The 22,303-nt window shown below is 36.0% G+C and overlaps 1 pseudogene; it reads left to right on the forward strand.

The window, feature by feature from the left end:
• LOC113262323 (uncharacterized) overlaps positions 1 to 22,303 on the forward strand; it is a 142,306-nt pseudogene that overhangs the window by 15,552 nt on the left and 104,451 nt on the right.

Here is a 22,303-nt window from a genome sequence, read left to right on the forward strand (position 1 = left end):
TCATGAAAAATCATGAGATATACAAAGAGAAATAATTTTGTCTGTCAGCCAGGTCAATTTTTAAAAATTTTATGGATGCTAAAATTTAGAAGAGATGATTTAAATAATTTTCTCGTATTTATGCAACTAGTTGGAGTTTCCAGGATTCCCTACTTAATTTCAAACAAAAAAAATTATAAATGAGAAAAATGCATGCCAACATAGTTTATTTTTGCTTCGTGGTATCCACCTCCTATTTAATTTTGACCATATGCTTTGTTTACCTGGATTATGATCGTCATTTTAATTGAGTAGCTTGGAGCAAGATTTTCCTGCTGACAATTATCTTTCAGCCTATAACTTTAAAATCAAGATTGCTTATGTAAGTCATTCAATATTTATTAAATGTTTATTATTTGTAAACCACTATACTAAACAATTTGATGAGATAATCAGAGGGAAAAATACCTAATCCTTCACTTAAAGAAATTTAAATACAGTTATATAAAATATATCGAAAGTAGACAATTTGTTCAGTGTTAGTCTAGGCAGAGTGACCTAGAGAGCAACCATATACTTTGAATATGTTCCAATGTCCCTGAAGATCACATGTTCCCAGACCTTCTTTTACCATCATGAATGATACAAAGCAAACTTTCAAAACCTAGATTTGAGAGCCTACAAGTCCTGGCACCTCTTTCTCAGTCTGTGACAGTAGTGGCCCACTGGATTTTTGAAAAAGGAAACAACAGTTCTATAGAAAACAAGAAATATGCATATGATAAAGCCAGATGAGGAGGACCTCAAGAAGAAAACAATACAAGAACTAGTTTTGCAGACTGTAAAGGGACACACAATTTTTGGTGCAGGTAATTCACTGATATTCAGCCTTATTTCCTTACCTAAAAGTAGAGGAGTCTGATCACACGCTGTCCCAAGCAAGTCTTCAAAGTCAAACTGGGGTGTATATACTCCTGTGAATACTTAAAGTCTCTCTAGGAGATACACAAGCATATATAATTTTTAGGAAATTATTTTTCAGATATCCAACTTTCTACCTCAAAAAAACCTGGGGTCTCTTGGCTCCCTGTTCCAATATTTCTTTTTACAATCACCTGTCTGCTCTCATTTCACAACATTAAGGCAAATTTTCCATCTTGAATACCATTACAGAGTCATCCTAGCAATGGCAAAACCTTGAGGACTGATGAAAAAAAGCACAATTTGAGAGTGTCTTGCATATGATTGAGGATCTAGTAAGAGCAAATAGGACATATTGCAGGGGGTAGTACCTTATTTAACCCCAAAAATAAACTCAGCAAATTTTCCCATCCAACCTATCTAGTGTTCTATTATAGAAATTCATTCAGAAGATGTGAAATGGTTGTCATGGGAGCATGCATTAATAGGTTTTTTAGAAACAAAAAAATCAAATCAGACTTTTTCTTTTCTGACATAAAGAAAGTTTGATTTGGCTGATTGACCTTAAGAGTGGATTTTTCTAATTAGGCTATAGTGGTCATTGTCTATAAAAAGCATCAGCTAAGTTTGTAGTTCTAAGATTTGATAAAAATATACTTAAAGCACATAAAACGTACATTATGCTTTTTGTCAATATCTAAACTTACGATAAAAATTTAGATTTTCATGTAAAATGTGCTATGGATACATACTTTCCCAGAATTATTTCAAGAGGTACAAAAACAAAAATGTTTGAGAACCACAACTTCCAGTTCTTTCTAATATTAATGCAACTGCTATTGTGTTAGGTAGAGAAGGAGTGGATACAAACATACTAATTTCTTTTACATTGTAAAGAGGAGACAGACATAGAGCAAACATTTTAAACCCTGAGACTCTGCTTTGTCTCTCTCGATGCATGTGATTCTTTTCAAGTTTAGGAACCACAGTGAAATATTCATTTCCTATGTATCTTTATATTTTATATATTCATATTTTTTCTTTACAAAAAGATTAAAACTGGCTTTTGAGGTGAGCATCCCAGCAGGCACAGGCAGACAGTTGTGGTTCAGAAGACAAGGCAAGCCCACTTGTGATTTACAATCAAGTGTATCAAGAATAATCAAACATCTGCGGCGCCTGGGTGGCTCAGTCGTTGAGATTCTGCCTTGGATCGAGCCCCCTATCGGGCTCCCTGCTCCGCTGGGAGCCTGCTTCTTCCTCTCCCACTCCCCCTGCTTGTGTTCCCTCTCTCGCTGGCTGTCTCTCTCTGTCAAACAAGTAAATAAAAAACCTTAAAAAAAAAAAAAAAAGAATAATCAAACATCAGACAGAAACCTTCCGTTGAAGGAGGGGGAGAATGATTCAAAAAGTTTTTGTGAAGCAAAACTCAGACCTATCCACCTATTAATAGACCTGATCTAAATTAACTCTTCTATTTCTTTCTGAAATACATTGACAATGTTCATTCAGTGATGTGGACTTAGAATAACAGTGATTATATAAAATTTCTCTTTGAAAGATCTTGAACTATGCCATGCAGGTTGTGTTAATAATGAAGCTGTAACTACTGAGGTGAATTCATCTAACTTACATGAGAGCCTTAATGTAAACAGCATACCAAGAGAGATACACAGACATGCAAATATTTGCAGGAGAATTTATTACATTCTCTATGGGAAAACAGATTAAAGTGGAGGAAAATGTACATAAGCCTTTCAACAGTGAAAATATTAACTAAAAAACAAAGCTGTCAAAAACCATATTCCCAAGAACTTGGAGGATGATTGCAGGTTTGCAGAGCTGCAAAATGAATCAAATAAATTTCATTTTGTTATTTAGCTGCTGAGAATGAAGTCCTTTTAGAAGAGCAGGAAGTATTTCGTTCCTTTTGTAATGTTACCTTCGTTTTTATTTATTTGAAACAGCTGTTGAGAAACAATGAAATTTGGAACCTAGTTGAAGATAATAGATGTTATTAACCACAAATTTATTTGCATATTACTAGCATAACAGACCCAAAAGGGAAATTAGTGAACTAGAAAAGCTTGAACAAAAGAAGTGTGTGTATAGAGCGTTTGGCCTTGAGATAGTTCATATCTAGGTATGATACTTAGCTTTGTCATTATTAACTTTCTTGCTAATATAATGATCCAATTTAATTCTGAATTTTCAAGTTAGATGGATAATTTAACTGAGCTGGTTATTCCACTCACTTCTCTGAAAGACGGCCTTCTGCTTGTGGTGATCAATTCAGCTACATCTTTTTTTTTTTTTTTTTTTAATTCACATTTTCATGTAACATTGAATGCTAAGACATGTCTGTACCAGTTTGATCATTCCAGGACAATAGACAATATCTCAATGCCTAAGTAAAACAGATTTAATTGCTAAACAAGATTTCAAGGAATTGAACATTTTAATCACAACCAAGCTGCAAGGCAATTTTCAATTACAGCAAGCTTTTTATTTTTCTCCAGCTGTGTGTCCCTGCTGATTCCAGAAATTACATGTAAGTTGTCCCAGATTTTGAAGTGGTGTACCTACTGAGGTTTTTCTTTTGTCAGTTGATGAAGTATCTGTGATTAGAACCTAAATAAATTGGCATTTATAAGATGCATTACCCCGCCCTGTATATTTCAGGACATGGTGATTGAGCTTAAGGAAGGTCTGGGATATCCCCTAGTGACAAGAGTGTTCCTAATTAGGCTGCTGGTGTTGCAAGTACTCACCTCTTCCACAGGAACATCAAAAGATAATGTGGGAACTAAGCCCTAGAAAAAATAGTCTGTTGGGTATTAGAAAATCAGGTCAATAATGCATTGTGTTTTCAAAGTTCTACAAAGTTCCATCTTTTAGGGAAGTTTACCATGTGAGGCCCAGAGTTTGTATGACAACAGAATGATCATCTTAGTACAAAGACTCAGTATTGGGGAAGTGGAGACAGATGCCTTAACTTTGGAGGGTTCAAAGAAAATCTGGCTCTAAAGACAAATCAAAGATGGCCTCATTTAAAGATACAAGAAAACGATGCTAATGGAACACAGAAAAGGGAAAAAAATGTTTTATTTCAACTTGAAGGATTGATTTGTTTTCCTTACTAACCTAGTTAATATTTTTCTGTTGCTGCTTTTATTTTATTTTTTTATTTTTATTTTTTAAAGATTTTATTTTACTTGTTTGACGGAGATAGAGACAGCCAGTGAGAGAGGGAACACAAACAGGGGGAGTCGGAGAGGAAGAAGCAGGCTCATAGCGGAAGAGCCTGATGTGGGGCTCGATGCCATAACGCCGGGATCACGCCCTGAGCCGAAGGCAGACGCTTAACCGCTGTGCCACCCAGGTGCCCCTCTGTTGCTTCTTCTTTGTTTCTTTATTTATCCAATGATCACTCATGAAATATATAATTGGAAGTTATTGTAAGAAAAGATTTTATTACTTTTGCTAAGTATGGATCCACAAAAAGATACTTTGAGATCTAGAGGGATCTCAATAGAAGGTGAGAAGATCAAGAATTCCCAGACAAGGCAAAATATACCAAAGATTTCAAGTAGAAACAAAAAAATGTCATTAGATCTCTCCAACCTAAATTTCTATGTTTCTAAACCTATTTGGGGGGTGCTTATCCTAGGAATGAGGGAATAGCAAAAGGCACAAAAGAAAAAGAAAATAGCAACGGGGTTTTGGGATTATAAGTAAGAACATTTGGATTCATTTTAGAATGAGGATAGGCTGACGTACAATTGTAATGGAATGGAATGGCATTGAAGCCATTGGAAAGGCTTAACAAGAGCACTGCATAGAAAAAGATTTAAGAAAATTAACGTGGATGTAATACATGGAACTATTAATGTGGATGCAACATATGGAACTATTACAGGAGCTGAAAAGTGGGAGCAAGAAAATCACTTGAGGGAAATTTTGCCAAAATTCAGAGTAATTGAATGGCTGAGGTGGGCATGGGCTCTAAGACATACTGGCTACTGTTGTGTTGTGTGTGAGACGCGAGGCTAAGGGTTGAAAATTAAAAAGTGTGTAAAGTAAAAAGGAACTGGAAAGATATGTTGATAGGTTGGAAAACAAGGCAAATTAAATGAAATTAAATATTAAATTAGGTATGGCATTGGCTTAAATTTAAAAATCCAAAAGCCTTAATTATTTTCTTTCAAATAAACTGCTTTGACTGAAGATTATGATTTGGAGATTAACAAAAAATATACAAAATTGTATATAACATTTTTGATCTTTCATGTGCCATGAATTTGGAGTTGTAAAAGACAGTAACTATTTTTCCAATAACTTTATTTTTTTGTGAAGTTTCCCTACTCATTAACACACCATCACAACTACCACCAATAACAACTTAAGAGGCACCTGTATCAGAACACTAATAGCAAGATTGTGTAAAGATTTACATGTTCTAAGGAGAGTTTCTTAACACTGAACACAGCTCAACTAACTTTGCAGAAATGCTTAACATGTCTGTGAATTTTAGTTTATAGATCTTCAAGATGACCCTCCATACTGTTAGGCTATTGCTTTTTGTATAACTTTATTCTAATTTCCATTTGACTTTAAATCTTACTCTTTTTAAATCAAGAATCAGTGACATATAATGTGATATCTTACTATTTATTGAATGTATGTTTCCCAATCACCATTTCTAATTTTGTTTGATAATCTTATTGGGGTCAAAGTATATAAGGAATTACACATTTAAAAAAAATATTTTAGGGGCGCTTGGGTGGCTCTGTCGTTAAGTGTCTGCCTTCAGCTCAGGGTGTGATCCTAGGGTTCTGGGATCGAGCCCCGCATCGGGCTCCCTGCGCCGCTGGAGCCTGCTTCTTCCTCTCCCACTCCCCCTGCTTGTGTTCCCTCTCTCACTGGCTGTCTCTCTCTTTGTCAAATAAATAAATAAAATCTTTAAAAAATATATTTTGTTTATTTATTTATTTGAGGGTGAGGGAGTGGGGAGAGAGGCAGAGGGAGAAGGAGAGAGAGAATCTCCAGCAGACTCCCTGCTGAGTGAGGAGCCCAATGTAGGGCTCCATTTCAGGACTTTCAGATCATCAGGACCTGAGCCAGAAATCAAGAGTTGGACGCTTAACCGACTGAGCCACCCAGGTGCCCCTATAAGGAAATACACTTTTAAAAAGGAAGACAAGGATGCCAAATACATGGATTTAAGCATACAACTGTATCACATGTATGTGTGGGTATGTTTGCAATTAAAATTAAAGTGGGATGGCATAGTAAAGAGTGCCTTAAGAAACTGAAGAAATCATTCATCACTTAGCACACATTTGAATGCTTCAGTTCAACAGAATATCTATAACAAAATGTCTTTTTTCCCCATACAGCCCTAGTTAGTTTCTCACTGTCTCCCTAGATCTTTTCAAGTAATCTCAGTTACTGTGAATTAATTCAGCTCACAGGCACCTTTAAACTGAATGTAAAACCTAATAATTAATAAATTGTGATTTGTAAAATAGTGCTCATGGATATTTTACTTTAAAAAACACTGGCCTTTGACATTACTTCATGATTTTCATTTCCTTAATTTATGCTAAACATCACTAAGTGTTTAATATATATTCCTGTTCACTCAGATAGAAAAAAAAAAAACCCGTAAAAATAATGTAAAACTTTAATAGAATAAATGTATTTTAACTGAAGTGCAGGGATTTTTATTCAAGATGTTTTCTTTCCTCATTAATTTCTGCTTTCTCTGAAACTATCAATTAGGTATTTTACATTTGTATATTATAGAAGAATCAATCTTTGTGTGTCTAAGGTGTATATATGAAATTAACCTCACAAGGAATAGCTTTGCCTTGAAATGAATATCAATTTACTATATTTTAGAAGATCATATTTTACTGATGGATTTATTATGTTAGTGAATATTTTAATAACTAATTCTAGCTTTAACTTCCACTATAGTACTTATTTTGAGTAGTAAAAAACTTTTTTATTAGAGACAGTGTGAATAATGAATTACCTAAAGTGTAAATTAACTTCCATTGTAAAGTACTCAATAATTTTAGATTTTAGGTATTTTACTGGTGTTATTCTTATCAGAAAAGTAAAAGGTTAAAAAGAAAACCAACTATGATATCATAATGAAGATATTATTGTTGTGGGTTTTCTGTTTTCAATAGGCAAATACAAATAAATAATTTAAATGTTTGGAATACAGGTTTGTTATGTCAGTCAATTTTCATGGTTGTATGCAAGAAAAACTAACCCAGATTAGCTTAAGAAGAGAATGAATTTGTTGGACAGACATAGGCTAGATTGCAAATTCACAGGCTTGAAAAATAGTCAAGAGCTTAGGGAAAGTAGGCTGCAGTAAAACAAAGAGGAGGCCAAACCAAAGTAACTGGTGAGACCTCTGCCTATAGCACAGACATCATCAATTACTCTCCACCTCATTTCGAGCAGGATTCTTCTACAATGGCCATGCAATTTTTCTGCTGTTCCTGGGTATTTGAACCACTGCCTCAAGATTCATAATATCTAACAGGAGCATCTTATTGGTCAAGCCTAGATCATATGCCTGTGACCAGCTATCTGGGGAAAGGAAGTACTTACCATCTTTCATCTGAGAAATTTGGTCTAGAAGAACACCATATCTGAAAAGTTATGCCTAAGTGGTGTATAGGGATGTTACATAATGGGACACTGATGAATGCAGAGAAGATGAGTGTAATTAAGGAAAAAGGAAAGACATATCAATATCACTTCAGCTTTTGCCCAGAGCATTATTTTTCAAGGATTTATTTATTTATATGAGAGAGAGAGAGAGAGAGAGAGGGAGAGAGAAAGCAGGGAGAGGGCAGGAGAGGGAGAGAGAGAGTCTCAAGCAGACTCCCCAGAGTGAGGAGCCTGGTGTGGGGCTTGATCTCACTACCCTAAGATCATGACCTGATAATCAAAGTTGTTGATTATCAAGAGTTGTTCACTTAACCAATTGCTCTAGAGCGTTGATTATTAAAAGGGTATGAAAAGACTTCTGGTTTAATCTCCAATGTGTAAAATGTTCAGTAATCATCAGTCTCATCTTTATGATAAATAAATGCTGAACAAACTTAAAATCAATAGCTCTCTTTAACCCTTCAGAGAAAAGTACACAGGGCAAAAATGCCACTTCAAAATCTATAGACAGAAGTGAATCCAGTCACTGATGGGATCTGCTTACCAGAAGAAGCTGTTGGGCCATAACTGGTAGGGACAATTAAATGGTAATCTGGATGAATTGCTGGAGGCAGAGTGTGGACTAACATGAGAGTAAAAAACTACTGGGGCTCAAGTCTTAGAGGGCCTCCCACACTTCTGTTGGGCTTATGTCCAGAAACCCCACCAAGTCCTCACAGTAGAGCCAAGAAAGATCAACTCTTGGCTTTCTCAGGGGAAGGGTAGAGTAATAGTTGTGAAATAAATTCAGAATATTTTCCATAACAAAGGCCCACTCTTTGGAAAGGAAAATGTTACTGGAGCTTGTCCTACCTGAGGGAAAATGTTACTGGAGCTTGTCCTACCTGAGGGAAGGGCATTTCTCATACTCCAGCCCTATCTACTCTATCTCACCTAAAGGGAGAAAGGGGAGAAAGGAAGCTAAGAAACCATTGTGCTGTCCATATCTCAGGGACCCAGACTCACTAACGAAAGTACTCACATTTTATCATAAGATTAGAGAAGGTTTCAATTTCTTCAAACCTTAACAATGAAACAACAGGGCTCTGGTATAATAGCAGTGAATTACAACAGAAATAGCTGCAAGATGCAAAAATCTCTCAGTGGAGTAGGACATAGGGAAGCACAAAGTCAACATAAGCGAGGACACTAGAGGAAATGGAAACTTCTGTCACCTACAGCTATAACAAACAGTAAACACAGTGGAACTCCTACTCATATTAATATAAAACCTCACATTACATACCTATTTACCTCCAGTGATACTGCAATTAATAATAAGAAATCTATATATTTGGTCATTGCCCCCATTTCTGGCACAGAGCTCCTAAAACACTTGGAATTTCCTAAGTGATAAAAACAATGGGAGGATCTTTTGTGCATGTATTTACACACACACACACACACACACACACACACACACACACACACACAAAGTCATCTCATCCTCAAATAGGTCCAGAACCCTAAAGTTGAAATGGGTCTCTTGTTATTCCCAACAAGCCCCTTTCAACCACACCTGAGTTTATGTTAATGGGATGACTTTTGGAAAGTCCCTAAGGATAGGGGCTGGTTGCCAGGAGACGCAATCAAGATTAGAGAGTTGGAACTTGCAGTCCCACCCCCTGACCTCAGTGGAGGAGAGAAAGGTCCGAGGTTGAATTAATCACCAATAACCAATGAATTAATCAAGCATGCTTAGCAGTGAAGCCTCCATAAAATCCCAAAAGGAGAGGTTCAGAGAGCTTCTGGGTTGGTGAAAGTGTGGAAATGAGGAGAGGGTGGCACGCCTGAAAAGAGCATGGAAGTTGTGTGCTCCTCACCCCATAATTTGTCCTATGTATCTCTTCACATGGCTACTGTTTTGTATTCTCTAAAATCTTTTGTAACACACCAGTGATTCAGTAAGTAAATTATTTTCCTGAGTCCTGTGAGCCACTATACTAATTAATCAAACACAAAGAGGGGGTTCTGGGAAACTCTGGTCAGTCAGAAACGCAGGTAACAACCTGTGCTTGTAACTGGCATCTACAGTGAAGGGTTGGGTGGGGGAAGTCCTGTGGGACAGGCACTATTGCAGATAATGTCAGAATTAATTAAGTTAAATTGTAGGACATCCCTGTAGTGTTGCAGAATTTTTGGGTTTGGAAAACCTGCACATCTGATGTCAGAAGTGTGGTACAATAGTATAGAGAGTAGGTGAGATAGGCAGGAGCACATTTTCTCTTAGTCCTCCATTCCCATCATCCAATACATAATGAGGGTTTTCTACAAAAAGAAAAAAAAATGCAAGTAATGCTAAAAGGCAAGGACGAAAATAGTCTGAAGATGCAAAGTAAGCATCAGAATTGGTGATAGATATGATACCTCTGATAACATATTATAGATTTGGGAATTATCAGAGGGGATTTTAAGATAATTATGATCTATGCTAAGGACTCTAATGGAAAAAAAAATAGACAGCACACAAGAACAGACTGGTAATGTAAGCAAAGAGATAGAGAGTCTAAGTAAGAATTCAAAAGGAAATGATAAAAATAAAAAATACCTTAACAGAAAACAAGAATGCTTTGCGATGTCTATCAGTAGACCGGATGTAGAGAAGGAAAGAACTAATGAGGCTAAAGACAGATCAAATCAAACTTCCCAAACTAAAATGCAAAGAGAGACAAATAAAAATAAGAAGAAGATTATCAGGGGACTATGGAACAATTTCAAAAGGCATACAGAATAAGAGAGACTAGCTCTCTTCAACACTGTGTCCTCATTGCTTTAGTGAACAGAATATCCTCCTATCAGAAAGAGTAGGTGGATGGGTTTTGTTAGTATATTTATTCTAATAATCCTACTTATCTGAATCTTATGATCCTTTCTTCTACCATCTGCCATGCATTTCTGGCTTATCAGTTTTACTGTGGAATACTGTTTCTCCAAGCTTCCGAAAGTCATCCTAGCAGGATGTTAGCATATCTCCCAGAATCCTTGTTGTGGTGTTAAATCCTGTGTTATGAAAGAGTGCTGCCATATAAAGAACTTACCCAATTTTGTACTGTTTCCCAGCATCCTCAAGATCCAATCTTATACATGATCCCCTAGCTCTTGCCAGAACATTTTGGCTACGTCCTGCAGCTTCTTCAGCACATAGCCCCTTTCTTCTTTTATCAGACTGAGCACTTTCTCAGCCAGATTCTGTGGTGTCTTGATCCCAGTTCCTTCCCTGGTGGCCAGGAGGGTAGGTTGGAGTGGAGTAGTGCATGTTTTATTTTGAAATAGAGACTTCGTGTTATCTTTAACCAGGGATGGGGGTGGGGCTGGTACGGTAATATAGAGGACTTGGCCCCTTTGGTAGACCCAAAGTATTTCCAGGGAATCAAAGGATTCATGATTTTTCAGTCCATCAATCCTTATGCCCCTATTCCAACTCTGACAGTCTCCACTTTTTCCTATAAAACATTAATCTTGGCATTAACAGATTTATTAGATTTGAGAATTTAAACTGCTTTGACACTCTGCTACCCTTTTTAACTAAATCCTAGGACTGCTTCTCATTTTTGTTCTGCCCTCTTCCTGAAGGAGAGGATGATCTCTTTATATGCTGCCCATTAGTTTCTCTGTTTTTTGCATTTTGCCATAAACTGGTGATTATTTACCTTCAACCTTTCATTATCTTGAGTGACTCTAACAACAACAGCCATATTATTACACAATCCTTACAATCACTAATTCTCTTGTACGTCTCAATGTCTTGAGATACTACGCCTGACAATTCATACACTTATACTGATATGTCACCCTACTTCATCCCCAGTTGCAATTTTAACATCTGCACCGTGACAATACACTTGGAGCTCTCTATATTCTATACACCATCAAGGACACTGTCCTCATTGTCAGCCTTCTGCAAAATCCCATTTTATAATTTGCTTCCTCAAATCACTCCAGACACCAACGGTCTCAGTTTGAATTTCTCAGGAAACACGCTCTTAGAGATCTGTATACAGTATGTTTATTTGGAAATACTCTTGGGAACAACATCTCTAAAAGAGTGAGAGGAGCAGGTATTAACAGGACCAGTCGAATTGTGATGCTTTTGCAACAGAATCTTTAGCAAATCTTAAATGTAGCTGTGGGACAGGGATGACCTTTCAGAGTTAGATTCAAATGAAGGCTTGAAGCTAAGTTTTATAGGATTCTGCATTGACCAGTTCTTGTGGAAGGAATGGATTCATAATGTTAAGGGTCAAAGACACAATACTCAAGTTTCTTCTCCATTATAACATTCTCCATTTTTTAAGTCTACACAATTAAAAAACAAAAACAAGTCCTGATCTGTAGTGTTTGTAAGTTTCCTTCGTATCTATATTTCTATTATGGACAATTTTAAGCTTCCGGTAAAATGTGGCCTACCACAGTGTCGGGAAGAGATGTGCAGTAACACACAGTTACAGAAATGTAAGAGATGTAAACACAAATAGGAGAAAAACGCAGTAAAATAATTGGTGTGTCATGACTTTTATGTATTTTAAACACTTAAAAGTATAATTTATAGAACTGTAATGCATACTTAAATTTTTTAACATAACTGTGTCTAAAAACTGGCTCACACATTTTCTGAATATTTACAGATTGGCTCTTGCAAGCTACTGCAAGCTGGTCTGAGCAAACTGCTGCATCCTATCCTTGCACCCTGTGAACGTATGACCCATATTAAACTTAAATGCAACGTATTAATTCGCACTTTCCTCAATTGGCCACTCATGTTGGTAAACTAACAAGCTGTAAAGCCATGCTGAAGGCATTTTTTGAACTCCTCTATGTAACTGAGTGTCTAAGGTTCTTCTTCTAGAATAGAAATGGCCTGGAAGAGAGTCTGCTCTGAACACTAAAACTTTTGTTAAAAAAAAAAAATACATGTTTGATTGCCTCTTCTTCTTATTTCAAGGAGACACGTATATGATTATCCTAACTTTTTAACGTTGTGCTTTCTCTACCTGTATCTTAGTTGCAGAGAAGGACACTTGCAGCTGTGGGCCAGAGAAAAAGGCCACAAGGGATGTGGCCTGGGAAATGGGCATGAGAAATAAGTGTCAGTCCTCTTGTCTGATCTCCCTGACATTGTAAGAGCTTACATTAATTAAGGAACTACCAAGAATTGCATAAAGCATGTTGCATACATTATTACAGTGAATATTATTATTACCCACATTAACTTATGAGGAAGTAGAGGGACCAAAACATTAAGCCATTTGTCCAAAGACACACTTCTTGAGCAATGAAACCAAGATTAAGCCCAAGTTCTATGAATTCGTAAGCTTACCAATTTCATATATTAATCACTTTAAATGTATCATGTACATAGGACTTAATCGTGGAAATAAATATATTTTTAAAAATTGATTTTGTGCAATTAACATCAACACTGAGTTTGGTGGTTATGCTTCAAATACAAGCCATTATTAGTGTTTTACAACTGCCTTAACATTTGGTTGATAGAAGTAACAGCAAATACAGGGATCTTTATGCTTCTAAGTATTTACAAATAAAGCAAACAGAATAAGTAGCATTTCTACAGCTGCTATCATGGGAAGAGAAGAGACACCAAAGTTAGGACTAGTAAGCTATTTACTAACTAATAGCTGGGACATTTTAAATAGGTAGCCTAAATAAATTTTGGTTGATTCAGTAGTTTAGGCAGTATTCTTAAAAAATTGGATTAATATCATTGCTGATTTGTTCAATCATGCAAATTGTGGTGATTAATCTTGTTTTAAGAAAATGTGATGATGCTGGTAGAAAGAAGGGGCATACTCTTTTTATGAAGATGAGTAAGACAGACAACACTTATTTAACACAGAATTGCAAATAATTCATTTTGCCATTGATAATGTGTTTGTGGGTCTGTTTTTAGGTACTCATAGAAATGTAAACTTTAATTTAAAAAGTAATATATTATCCTTTGGCACATAAAGCACCACAACATTTCACCACAGTGACTGATCAATGTGGTGATGACTTTTGAAATAAGTTAGTAAATAAATGAAATTAAAGTCTCATCCTCAGGAAAAAAATTACCCCAAGTTCAGCTTTCCAAGAATTTTCTGTGGAAGATAATTAAGTGTATATGAGTAAAGAAAATTAAACAGCATGGGAGATTTTTTAAAGAAAGAACACTATTATCTTATCCCTTGTTCATGCTCTCCGTGCATCTGTCTGTGTGTATTAATAAAATACTCAGTATTATCAATGGATGAAATGTAAATACATGTCATCAACAGTTGTTATCACACCAAATATATAAATAAATGTCCACAGTATATATGTGTGTATGTGTGTTGTATGCATGTTCACATATATATATTTTAAAAAGTAATTATTAGTCTTTATTAAAAAATAGGTTGGGGCGCCTGGGTGGCTCAGTCCTTAAGCGTCTGCCTTTGGCTCAGGGCGTGGTCCCAGCATTCTGGGATCGAGCCCCGCATCAGGCTCCTCCGCTGGGAGCCTGCTTCTTCCTCTCCCACTCCCCCTGCTTGTGTTCCCTCTCTCGCTGGCTGTCTCTCTCTCTCTGTCAAATAAATAAATAAAATCTTTAAAAAACAAACAGGTCTGTGTGAGTGCTGTATGAGGAATGATCCAATCATGATGAATGATTCCTGAAGCACCTGCAGCTCCCGTATAAGTCAAGTGCTCCGATGCTCTTCCTTACATGTGGGATGCTGTGCTGTGCCTTGGGTTTAATGCCCGGAAGGATTTCCTCAGACCTGATTGTACTATAGATTGTTGCCTGACCGAAAGTTACATTAATACAAGGAAGGCCAGGGATTTAGACTCTCTGTTAACCTACCTCAGCCAATCTCTCTTTTGGTGTTTGATTAACATAAGATACAAAGAATTTTTGGAGGCAGTTGAGTGAAGCAAAACCTGAATGATATACATACAGAAAGTATTCAGAACAAACCGTTTCACGGCAGAAACCAAAAATAAAGAGAAGTGTGAGGGTAACGGTAAGGTTAAAAAAAAACAAACCAGTAGGAACATGAGAAGCAGATACAGTAGATGCCACAGCGGCCATACTGCATGAGTTGAGTTGTGAGTTATTTTGGTGCCATTAGACCTGACACAGTATCATAAATGTCTTCTCACTTAACCTTGATGCTTTCACTTTATTTGTTGAAGAATTTTCTTGCATTTTTTCCTTTCCTGCACAGTTTAAAATAAAAAGCCCATACCAGTAAGAGTAAGCTAAACCTACTTCTGTTGCTTCACATCTGAGTCAAACTAACACAATATGAATATATATACTTTAAAAAAAAACATTGAAATGTATATAGGTACACAAAAATTTATTTAGCAATTTACACCCCTTTCTTTTCATCCTAAAATGCTTAAAATGCTTGCAGAGCACCTATCTGATGTTGCTCATTCTTTGTTTCTGGAAACAGCTTTAAGGCTCTTTGAGAAGTTACAGAGATCACTGTTTTTAATTTTTTTTTTTTAACAAAGGAAAGGGGAAACAATTATGTTTCTCTACACCAGATAGTTCTGTTTACAGAAACAGTGTAGAACTTTATGTCTGTCCATTCCATATTTCTCCTAGAACATGGTATTCTTGCTGAAATTTCAGGGCTGTCTCTGTTGGAAAAGGGAAAGCCGTTATTGAACTTCATCTCTTCTTCGTGGCAGGGAAGAATAGCTCTTTTGATGAGGGAAGCAAAAAGCCATGTGAAAGCAAAGAGCAGAATAAACCTCACCAATGTGAACTGGCCCAGGGAATTCAGACTTATGAATGCTCTGACGAGTCTGCAGGAGACTTAGCATTCTGCTGGTGTTCTCACCTACTCACAAGCTGACAGATCATGTGCACTCCTCTTGGATCCGTGGGACTAGCACAACCCTGCGATTGTATAAAGTGACATCATGGGAAAATGTTTATAAAGAACAATGTTTACAAAGCCTAACATTTGAAAAGTATTTATGTCATCAGAAGCCATCTAGACCAATCTTCTCATTTTTAAGTGGAGAAACATAAGGCCCAGAAACATTCAGTAACTAGCTCAAGGTCAGTTAGTTAGAATCAGATCTAGGACCCCAACATGATTTTTTGATTCCCATTTCAGTTTTTATCTCACTTCCCATATTTTCTTCCATGATGGCATAGATTCAACCATTCCTGCCCAATGATAGAAATCTTCAACTGACATTCACAAGGTTTATGTTTGTACTTGATTTATTTTATTTTATTAAAATTTTATTTATTTATTATTTATTTATTTATTTATTTATTTATTTATTTGACACAGAGAGACAGCCAGCGAGAGAGGGAACACAAGCAGGGGGAGTGGGAGAGGAAGATGCAGGCTCCCAGCAGAGGAGCCTGTTGTGGGGCTTGATCCCATATCCCCGGGATCACGCCCTGAGCCGAAGGCAGACGCTTAACGACTGCACCACCCAGGCGCCCCTGTACTTGATTTAAAATTTAGCCTACGATGAGACTTACTGCATGATACTAATTTTTTTGTTGTTGTTGTTTTAATAAACACTGTTTCAGTAATGAACACTAGGTTATAATGCATCACTTTATGCAATTCTATAAAGAAAATAAAAACAAACAACAAACACTAAGAAGCAACTACTACCATTAATCCCATTTTACAGAAGAAATTGCGTTTCAGGGAATTTAAATAAATTACTCTTAGTAACAAAGCTTACAAGGTGGAAAATTTAGCCTTGCGTATCTATCTGATTCGTGAGAACTACCTCAGTTTATAGTCAGTTTCTGCTTACTTTACATTTCTGCACATAATCCGGTTTCACTGGCTTAGACTCAAAATATTGCCTTCTTAGTAGATTGACCGTTACTCTTTATTCTGAATGTTACTGCCCTTTCTTTGTACTTTTCCACTGCTTGAATCTGAGGGTAGTTTAGAGCAATAGAACAAAAAAGTCTCTGCCAGAACTAATCCTTATTAGCCTGAAGCTTTAGTATCTCTCAATGTGATCTTTCCTTTGTCGTGAAAGATCTGGTGCATCAATAGTGTTTGAGGGTGTTATAGAATCTTTTATATATTTAACAGGATGTCTTCTGAAGAATAAATATAAAGTTTAAAATACAAATTCACACAATATGCTGGAGAAGTGATAACTTGATGTGTTCCAAGGCATAAATCTTCCAAAAGGACTGAAGGATTAAATGAGCGACAAAAATACAAATACATGAATAAAGAAATAGGTGGGGGAATGGGATAGGCTGGTGATGGGTAGTAAGGAGGGCACGTATTGCATGGTGCACTGGGTGTTACACACAAATAATGAATCATCGAGGCTTACATCGGAAACCGGGGATGTACTGTATGGTGACTAACATAATATAATAAAAAATCATTAAAAAAATAAAAAGAAATAAAAACTACAAATCAATGAAAATATAGCAAACCCAGTTTCAATTATTTCATTTTGTCAATCATGCATTCAATGAATATTTTCTGAGCTCCAATATATTAAGAACAGTAGGCTAAATGTTGTGGAGTATCCGAGGCCTTGGTGTTCTGTGCAGCTCACTTCAGAGATTATAAGTATGAATTGTAGCACAGACAGCGGTGATATTTGTAACAAGAGGGATGTAATGTTTACTGCTCTCCACTAGAGAAACATTACTGTAGATAGAGCAGATAGGCAACTATTATAATCAACCACAATTTGAAGCATTCTTCCATAGCAAACATAGCCATTTAAAGTCCAAAGGTAAAGATAGTAAAAAATAAAACAAAATGATATTACATATAACCATGATTTGTAAAGGTATGTGAAATCATTTTTCCCCCTCAGTGTTCTACTATTTTACTCCCTAAAATGATGCATTTCACTTCCAAATGATGTTAAAATGAATAACACCTAATGATAATTCAAGAAGTATTAGGGATGCTTTAATAATAACGTAGCTAAACATGCTGGATTTACTAATATATTCATGTAACTATGATTTGCATGGCCTGTAACTTTGAGGTGATTCACACACTAACAATAAAAATAAAACAATTGTCTGCATAAATACTTAAAATGAGGTACATTGGTAAAAAATTAGATTACTATGCATTGATAATATAATTTCTACTTACCTTCTTGCAGTATTTCAGATATTCCTGAAATACAGAAAAACAGTGATTTCTAGAAATGGAAGGAATAAAAGTGGCTTGTATTTTTATTGACCTTATTAAAATTATCACATGATTTTTATAAATTAGCTGACTGTGTCTACATAGGATACTTACTGATCCAAATATTTTGTTCCAAATATTGTTTGCAGTGATAAACATATTTAACCAAAGATTGTGTGCGTGAGCTTTTCTAAATTCAAAAATAACTCTAATTTTCTGAAAATAGTACAAGGCATCATTCCATTGATCCTTTTGTATTTATCTTTCAATTCACATCAACTGGTTAGCAAGTACGATTTTCTAAACCAAGGAAAAATGGTAGTCAATCAAAGTGAACATATTAACACAACTTGAAATGCATTCTACATGTTCTATGAACCATTATTGTTTCAGTTATTTTTTCCCATTTGGGAATACATTTCACTTGTCACTTTGCCTCAGATAGAATTTTTTCTTTCATAATTGCCCTTAGGGATACTAATCAAAGGGGGATATCATGAGAAATACAGCATGCATTGGAACCACACACACATTCAGTGCTCAGACCACTGAATAGGGAACACTGAACAGATATATAATTAAACACAATAACAGCTGTGTTTATGACATAGGAAGAAAGATGAAAAAGTAATCGTGCTTACTCATTTAATTTTCTTTTTCTTAGACCAAATATAAATGTAATTAGAATTCTGTGATGTAATTTAATTTTAGAAATACCTTGAAGTTTCATGTCAGCGTAGCACCTAAGAGATAGTTATAGAAATCAAAGACAAACCTGAATATATGATACACTATATAGTTTTGAATATTCATCCATTCATTTATTCATTTTTTTTGTTTACTCCATTTTTCAATATTTACTTGATCCTTCATTGAAAAACATTATATTAAGTATTGTGATAAACTGGTACAAAGGAGGAACAGGACATGCCCTCTGAAATGAAATAAATCCATTAGCCAAAATGCTATAGAAAGGTTACAAAAATGGGCATGACTTTCAAAATTTGTTTCATTAATTAATGTTTTATAGTGTGGCCCTGAATTAATTACACAATTTTATGTTGTTAACCTCTAGATTTACTATCTTGTAACATCTTGTATTTGGGATGCCAGATGAAAATGTATATTTTAGTACCGGCAATAAATACTTTGACTAGAAATTCTGCTTTTGGCTAGCACTACATGAATAAGTAATATAATTTCTTTGACCCTCAGTTTACTCTTCTGTAAAAAATAAATAAAGGGCCACCATGTTTTTTAAATGATATTGTCACTTTCCCTATAATAAAGGATTCAACGATTTTCGAATTTCCTTTTCCAGAGATGATAATAATAGTGAAAGCTGCAAGAGCAAATATTCTCAAATTTACCATGAATCATTTGATGTGTCATTTCTTGTACACTTTGAACAATAGAAGAAGCCTGACTGGTATGCTTAAAGAATTAGTTATATACGGATTGGAGGCTGGGAGGGTAAAGAAATAAAATGGGTTGATCAGCTCTGTTCAGGGGTTTGTATGAAGGAGCAGAAGATGATCAGTGAAAGTGGATGGGAGGTTTGGAGGATGAACGTACGTAGCTTTTAGGAAACAACTGAAAAACTTTAAAATAAGTCTTTAAGAATATTAATGAAGTAGTGGCAGAGAACAACAGATGATAACGGTTTAGTCAATAAAACATTCAAGTACATTATTTCATTCAAATTCAATTCAACTTTTAAAGAATACACGTCATACTTTATCATCTAAGAAAACTCTTAAGTAAAAAGCATGAAGACAAGAATTAAAAAACAGCTGTAATCTCATCCCTGAAATACGACCCCCATTAATATTTTGATGTTTCCTTCTTCTTAAATATATTTTTTTTCAAGACTTTATTTATTTGACAAAGAGAGAGGGAGAGAGCACAAGCAGTGGGAGCAGCAAGCAGAGGGAGAGGGAGAAGTAGGCTTCCCGCAGAGCAGGGAGCCTAACGCAGGGCTCAATCCCAGGATCCTGGGATCATGACCTGAGCTGAAGGAGCTTAACCAACTGAGCCACCCAGGAGCCTCCTCCTTAGATATTTTTATTTATCAGAAAAACATGAACACTTTCTCCTATGTTTTATAAAAAATGGCATCAGTCTTTAGCTACAGTTTGAATTCAGATTGTTTCACTTATTTTTCACCAACCAATTTTAAAAAATTTTTTTGTTAGAGACTTAGCTATGTGTAACTGTCCCTGATAATCGTTATTGGAAGGCAGTAATACATAAGTTTGTGATTTCTGCTCGTGTGTGTAATGGAAGTTCTGATACCAATTCTCACATTTAAAAAAAGCCCTCTTCATTTTAGTATTCAAATACTAACTTGGTCTGTAAAGATTCAAATTGTTTGTTAGTTTGTTCTACAAATTGGCCTAAACTAATTTGTTTTTCAGATTTAGGAGACTTTTTGAGTAACCATTGGTAGCTTCCAGTAAGTTCGAGCTGAATATTTTCTCTTCAGGAAACTTACCACCACAAGGGATGTTACAATAAAAAGTCTCAGATCAAAGTTTGTCACACTTACAAGCAAGCAAGCATGTGTGTACACATGAACACCTACACACATGCATACAACCTTTTCTGCAAAACCTAGTGAAGCCTCTATTCTCTGCCTTTTAGGCAATCAGCTAAGTTCCTTGCCTGGGAAGTCTCTTTTCAGGATTTAGTTATCTTTTGGAGAGGATCAGATGACAAAATTACCTATTCTTCAAACAATGGAGGGGTAGGGTCAGAAGTCTTGGACTCCATTCTGAACTGGACTGTTAGGTACACTATATTCTTTCACTTTTCTTATCAGAATGATAATGTCTACTAGTATTTCTTCATTATCTGTATAGTTTTACCACTGTTTATTTCACCGATGAAAATCATTTCTAATAATCATGGTGCTAATTTACGAGCCCTTTAATGTTGAGTGGATATAAAGGGAGTTCTAGTATTTATTTCTAGAATACAATTTATAATTTGATCTTTTATTTTTATTTATTTATTTTTTTATTAATAATGATTTTTTATTATATTATGTTAGTCACCATACAGTACATCCCCGGTTTTCGATGTAAGGCTCGATGATTCATTAGTTGTGTATAACACCCAATGCACCATGCAATATGTGCCCTCCTTACTACCCATCACCGGTCTATCCCATTCCCCCACCCCCCTCCCCTCTGTAGCCCTCAGTTTGTTTCTCATAGTCCATAGTCTCTCATGTTTCATTCCCCCTTCTGATTACCCCCCCTTTCTTTATCCCTTTCTTCCCCTACTGATCATTCTAGTTCTTATGTTCCATAGATGAGAGAAATCATATGATAGTTGTCTTTCTCTGCTTGACTTATTTCACTAAGCATTATCTCCTCCAGTGCTGTCCATGTTGTAGCAAATGTTGAGAACTCGTTCTTTCTGATTGCTGAGTAATATTCCATTGTATATATGGACCACAACTTCTTAATCCAGTCATCTGTTGCAGGGCATCTCGGCTCCTTCCACGATTTAGCTATTGTGGACATTGCTGCTATGAACATTGGGGTGCATATGGCCCTTCTCTTCACTACGTCTGTATCTTTGGGGTAAACACCCAGTAGTGCAATGGCTGGATCATAGGGTAGCTCAATTTTTAACTTTTTAAGGGACCTCCACACTGTTTTCCAGAGTGGCTGTACCAACTTGCATTCCCACCAACAATGTAGGAGGGATCCCCTTTCTCCACATCCTCTCCAACAATTGTTGTTTCTTGCCTTGTCTATTTTTGCCATTCTAACTGGCGTAAGGTGGTATCTCAGTGTGGTTTTGATTTGAATTTCCTTGATGGCTAATGATTTTGAACATTTTTTCATGTGTCTGTTAGCCATTTGTATGTCTTCATTGGAAAAGTGTCTGTTCATATCTTCTGCCCATTTTTTGATTTGTTTATTTGTTTCTCGTGTATTGAGTTTGAGAAGTTCTTTGTAGATCTTGGATACCAGTCCTTTATCTGTAGTGTCATTTGCAAATATATTCTCCCATTCCGTGGGCTGCCTCTTAGTTTTTCTGACTGTTTCCTTGGATGTGCAGAAACTTTTAATCTTGATGAAGTCCCATAAATTCATTTTATCTTTTGTTTCTCTTGCCTTTGGGGATGTGTCATGAAAAAGGTTGCTTTGGCCGATGTCGTAGAGGTTGCTGCCTATGTTCTCCTCTAGAATTTTGATGGACTCCTGTCTCACATCGAGGTCTTTCATCCATTTGGAGTTTATTTTTGTGTATGGTGTGAGATAGTGGTCAAGTTTCATTCTTTTGCATGTAGCTGTCCAATTTTCCCAGCACCATTTATTGAAGAGACTGTCTTTTTCCCACCGGATGTTTTTTCCTGCTTTATCAAATATTAGTTGCCCAAAGAGCTGAGGGTCCATTTCTGGGCTCTCTATTCTGTTCCATTGGTCTATGTGTCTGTTTTTGTGCCAGTACCATGCTGTCTTTGTGATCACAGCTTTGTAGTACAGCTCGAAATCCGGCAT

This window comes from Ursus arctos, unplaced genomic scaffold (genome assembly GCF_023065955.2).
Source record: "Ursus arctos isolate Adak ecotype North America unplaced genomic scaffold, UrsArc2.0 scaffold_9, whole genome shotgun sequence".
Taxonomy (NCBI): domain Eukaryota; kingdom Metazoa; phylum Chordata; class Mammalia; order Carnivora; family Ursidae; genus Ursus; species Ursus arctos.